The sequence below is a fragment of the Mus musculus genome, chromosome 11 (genome assembly GCF_000001635.26).
Source record: "Mus musculus strain C57BL/6J chromosome 11, GRCm38.p6 C57BL/6J".
NCBI classification, from domain to species: Eukaryota; Metazoa; Chordata; class Mammalia; order Rodentia; family Muridae; genus Mus; species Mus musculus.
In genome coordinates this window covers 111,506,661-111,512,683 of record NC_000077.6, presented here as the reverse complement: position 1 = coordinate 111,512,683, position 6,023 = coordinate 111,506,661, and the positions used below count along the sequence as shown (strand labels likewise).

General features: G+C 38.2%; 1 long non-coding RNA gene across 1 annotated transcript; it reads left to right on the top strand.

The window, feature by feature from the left end:
* The first annotated feature begins 226 nt into the window (after positions 1–226).
* Positions 227–1,030, top strand: Gm30158 (predicted gene, 30158). Its single transcript, NR_168625.1, has 2 exons — positions 227–258; positions 519–1,030. It is a non-coding gene; the product is annotated as a predicted gene, 30158 (long non-coding RNA).
* Positions 1,031–6,023: the final 4,993 nt, after the last annotated feature.

The following is a 6,023-nucleotide window of genomic DNA, read 5'->3' as shown; positions in this document are numbered from 1 at the left end:
ATTCATCTATTCATTCCCAAACAAAGTGCCTGCTATTGGCTTCCTAACGGAGGAGACAAAGCACAATAAAGCATTGTTCTCCCTTGTTGGTGTGTTGTCATCTTCATGAATCCAGAAAAGACTCTGGGACGCTATTCTAGCAAATGAGTAACTATCAAAATGTATCATGAGCTTTCACGGGGTCAGAGAGAACAGGGTATAAAAGGAATCATAACAGAAAACACACAGGAACATGCAGGCACACACTGCTGCTAGAAGGTAAGCAAGCAAGCTAAATGCGCTTGCTTTGGTCTGCATCTGTGGTAGATGTGCCCTTCTCTCGGATGCTTCTTAGTGACTTACAATGTTTATTGTTATTGTTCTGGTGTCATGCCCATACTTTATGGCCAGCATCCTGATTTACATTGGGTTTGATTATCACAAGTAAGACTTAGAAGAGTAAATAAATCCTGGCTGAAAGCTTCCCCACTCTCTCTCACTTTCTCTCTCTCTCACTTTCCCTCTCTCTCTCTCTGCAGCAATGATCACAGGAACAATGAGTTTCTTCAAAAGAAAAAAACAGGGCTCACATCACAAGGGTCTAAGGAGTTCCAGAATCGGCCTGCAATTGAACTGACTTCTTCCAAGTACTACTCCACTGAATAATGGGGAAAAGGACATTAAACACAATACAGAGACTTCATTGTGTCCTGGACGTTCTCTGAAGATAACGGGAGCAACGACCTCAGCAGTACCCAGAAAACAAATTATTGGGAAGAAAACATAGAGAACCAGAGTGAGAACCTGTGTTCACTGAGGGAATTGTATCTGCACATGAGAGGCTGAGGCAGGAGGATCATTCGTTTGAGATGAGCTTTAATTCCACAAGGAGTTAAGTGCCAGCCTGGACTACAAAGAAAGAGTCTCTGTATCAAGAAATGAGAATAATTAATGAATTCCAGTAGCACCCTTTCCATTTCTTCAAGTTGATGTTAAGGGGGCAGTGTTGTTATAATAAACTGCTTTTTGTTTTTCTTTTCCTGCCATGGGAGTAGAGACTATTTCAACTATTCTCTGAAGAATTATAAACATGGAGGTGCCAAAAACAATGGGAGGATTATATGCAAACATTAAAAAAAATGTGACCAGGTGGAAAGACTCATGAGGGGGAAGAGTTGGTATTCAAATCAAAAGCAGCCAGTTTCTGGGCAGCGGACCTTCCTATGCTGCTACTGGCCTGAGCAAAGGAGGTGTTACTTTGGAGAAATTCTGATAGGCTTGATGTATATCGGAACTTTGTAGCATAAACCTTATACATGCTAGCCATTCAGGGAATTTAGTATGATCATCTAAGGGAGAACTAACAAATCACACTTCAAGAATTGAAGCTGCATTTGTAGACTCTTTAATTGTTAGAGGCTTCAGAAAGACCTTGCACATTTCCGCTGACCCCAGAGGCAAGGTGACGAAGAATTCATAGACTCAGAACTCTGAGTGAGCAACTATATTAAAGAAATGAAAGGTACATTGTGTCACTGGAGTTAATCAAGAAAGAATGCTCAAAGCATCTATCTGCAGAGCATCTTCCAGCTCTTGTACAGAGGCTGGCATAGGGGAGACTTACTCAGCCTTGATGTTATTCTGAGTTTGGGAAAGCTTCAGCAAGCAGATAAGAGAGATTTTTAATTAGGAAACGAAGTAGTCACAATAGAGGAAAGAAATTACAGTGTCCGCCAAGCTTTCACGTCCGCGGTTTTAATTTTCTTTATGTATTCCCTTTCATAGATTATTACAAAAGTTAATTTCAGCGGATGCCTTTAGCGTGTCAAGCTTTTCAAAATGTAGAATTATCAACCTTCAGGTAAATGAAGTTTCGTTGTGTTATGTTAAATATCAACCTTTTTTTTTTTTGTACCTGAGTGGAAATAAGATCGCCATTTGCAAATTTAAAGTTCTACCATTCTGTCAGTACTTATCATTTTCTGCCCTTAGTGAAGCGTTGCTTGGCTCCAGTTTACTTTTGAGGGAAAAAAATCACGTGTTTTTATTTAAAAATAAGAGACAAGGACTGGAGAGATGGTTTAGAGGTTAAAAGCATTGGTAGTTCTTCAAGAAGTCCTGAGTTCAAATCCCAGCAACTACATGGTGTATCACAAGCATTTATCTGTGATCTGAGGCTATCTTTTGGCATGCAGGTATACATGTAGGCCCAACACTGTATACATAATTAATAAGTCTCCTGGCACATATATAGCAGAAGCCTGCCTTGTCTGGCTTCAGTGGGAGAGGATGTGCAATTCCTGTAGAGACTTGATACCCCAAGCTGGGCGATACTTTGATGCTCTCAGAGACCAAAGGGAGGAGGAATAGGGGAGAAAGAATTCTGCAAGGGGAGACCCTGAAAAGGGGCAACATTCAGGATGTAAGTAAATAATTAATTAATAAAAAAGAAAGAAAGAAAAGAAGAGAGAGGGGGAGAGAGGGAGGGAGGGAGGGAGGGAGGGAGGGAGGGAGGGAGACAGAGAGAGAGAGACAGAGAGAGAGACAGAGAGAGAGAGAAGCGAAGCGAAGCGAAGCGAAGCGAAGCGAAGCGAAGCGACGAGACGAGACGAGACGAGACGAGACGAGACGAGACGAGACGAGACGAGACGAGAAGAGACGAGAAGAGACGAGAAGAGACGAGAAGAGACGAGAAGAGAAGAGAAGAGAAGAGAAGAGAAGAGAAGAGAAGAGAAGAGAAGAGAAGAGAAGAGAGAGAGGAGAGGAGAATGGAATGCCAGTATACAGTTTTTGAAGATGGCCTGTTGCTTAGATACTATTTGACCAATGATATCTTCACCTTAAATATACATTTTTATGATTCTCAGAGGACTGAGTTATATTTTCATATGGATTATAAAGGAAACAGAAATCTGGTACATCTCTAATATAAATCATTAAGCTTTAATAAGTGAAATACAATTCTCATTTATAAAGCTAGTTTTCCCCACGCACTGGCTTCAGAAACAATTAAAAGGAGGTGGCAAGAGCCTACATTTGATCAGTAAAGTCATGTTCCACAGCCATGAGATGTGAGTTAGGAATCCCAGTAAGCTCAAAATATTAAGCACAAAAACAGGAGCCTGTAATGACAGTCCTGGGGACAGGAGGACAGGAGGACAGGAGGACAGGAGGGCAGGAGGACAGGACGGCAGGAGGACAGGAGCAGCCCTCATGCTTGCTGCCCACCTAGTCTAACTAAATCAGTAAGTTCCACATGGAGTGAGAGACCCTGTCTGAAAAAATCAAGGCAGGAAGTGATTAAGGGAAACACCCAACATTAACCTCTGACCTGCAAACACACACACACACACACACACACAAACACACACACACACACACACACACACACACACACACACACACACACACACACACAGAGAGAGAGAGAGAGAGAGAGAGAGAGAGAGAGAGAGAGAGAGAGAGAGAGCCCATACAAGGAAAACTATTAACAAATGCTTGTTGCAAAAAAACAAAAAACAAAAAACGGTAAGGTTGAAAAATGACTTGAGCATCATCAACAAACTCAAAATTAAATTTACCCTGGTTTATATCTAAATAAATACTACCTGTGACCATATGGGCACATATGAATGATAGTTTTCAGTTAAAATAAAAGTTGTAATATATACATGTAAATTAGTGTGTAGATATGGTTCTAGGTATTAGTGTGGAGATATGGTAATATATATATATATATATATAATTTTAAAAGATGTTAGAGGCCATCTAGGGTCAAACTTTGTAGCTCTGGCTGGTTTTTACCTTGCTTCTATGACCAACTTATCCAAAAATAAATCCTAAAAAAAACTTTAGTATTGTAGAAATGGAAGGGTTTGTTGATAATAAACTATATTTAAATAGATAAATTTTTACATAGAACCCAAATATTGATATCAATGATAGACTATTTATAAAGATGGCTATCTGACACTGCCTTATATATTACTTAGAGCAATTAAAGGATGGATTAGAGAATCATATGTAGTTTCTTTAGTAAAATATATTACTAAGAAACTTAATTCAAGAGAAAAATATGAGCAGATGTAACTAACACTGACCCATCCTCATTTGTTAATATTCATGTGTATATAAATATGCTAATATCTATATATGTATGTGTGTATCTTACATAGATTTAGCAACATCAACATGAATAAAGTATATTTTCATATATGCATATGTAAATTCATATGCATACGTAATATTTACTTAATAATATACATACCTACATGTTCATATGCATATACTTATATTTATGAATGTGTTAAAGTAGTCTACACTCAGAGTGAAGTGCATTTTAAAAATTATTTGCTGCATAAGTATCTTTTGAGATCATAATGTTTAATTGGTTGGAGAGTAGATTTTCTTTATCATGTTCAATTAATTGCCAGTTTGTGTTTGTTGCAAGGTTTTGTTTTGTTTTTTTTTTAATCATTTTTAAAGAGGAAAGACTCCATAATAAACCAGAGAATTGGTTTTTGGAAGTTGAAATATTATTAAATTTTGTGGTATTTAAACAAAAATGTTCCAAACAATTTGCTAATGCAACATCTGCCGTTATTCTATCAAGGCCTGGAAAATTTAAGATTGTTGATATATTCCTTTTGAATTTGTATAGATTTTTGAAGATTAGATGCTAGAAAGACAGAGTATAGGCAGATTTCTGATTTCGAGGCCAGCCTGGTCTACAAAGCGAGTTCCAGGATAGCCAGGGCTATACAGAGAAACCCTGTCTCGAAAAACCAAAAAAAAAAAAAAAAAAAAAAAAGAAAGAAAAGAAAAAAAAAAAAAAAGAAAAGAAAGACAGAGTATTTTCTACTTGGTAATGTACTTAGTTGAAATTTAATCCCTAAAATGACAGCCGAATCAGTCATTCTCCATTGCAAAACAAATCTTTTCTGGTGAGAAAGGAAAATTGCACTTGTTCTTGGTTATAATGGCAACTCCCTATAAGGCAGTTTATCTATCTACACGTAACAAAATAACATTAGTAGTTTCTCCTCTAGAGCCTACCTACTCACAGATAGCTTGACTTCAGTCATGAGGTCCCTCTTTGGAAAGGGCTCTCATTCCAATCAGAAACGTGGTTGGCCACACCCATAAAAATCATGCCACAGTGGCTCCAATTCACATACCCTGCCAGGCTGATCATTATTGTAGCTTTCATGGTCCATAGCTGAGCAAGACTGTTGATTTTCTTTTTCTCTTCCAGCCTGTATAGCACCTCCCAGCACTGTGGAAACTCACCAGTAGATTGGAAGTGTATTGACTAGATTTTTCCATGTCCTGTGACTAAAGAGTTTGATGTCTTTTATCAATAGAGTGTGAACACAGGTCCTGTTGGTAAACCAAGAGAAATGCCAATAGCTTGTATTGTTCACAGGGAGGCTTCTGGGATTTCCTATCCAACTACCCCAAGGGATTATCTTTGGCACTAGGTGTTTTGTTTGATAAACCTATGGCTTCTTAGAAGAATTGCAATGCCCTATGTAGGACAATCTCATTTAAGTTCTTTTGAATATATATTTCGGGAGTCTTAAAATTGTGTCTATGCTTTTTGTAAATCAACTATCCTTGGTGCTATCCCTTCTCCCAGATATTTCTTTGTCTTCTCCGACCAACCCCTTCCCACTAAGTGTCCCCATTATCTTCTCTTTCCAAATTCTTACCTCTCATGTTCAGCAGTAACTGGACTAGGTGGAATGTGTGTGTGTGTGTGTGTGTGTGTGTGTGTGTGTGTGTGTGTGTGTATAAATTCATGTATACACATGCCTATACATACGTATATCGAAAATGTGGGAGGGAAATATAAGGGATATAAGGAGTGTCATAATAGTTTGGAAGAGGATGATGACAGATGCATATTATCAAAGCACACTGTATACTTGTATGAAAATCACAACAATACATAAAATTGTTAAAAAAGCAAAGCAAAGTGGTGGTTACTCTAGGTTCTATACTCACATCTTAGGAGTTAGAACTGGAAACCACAGATGAGAGAG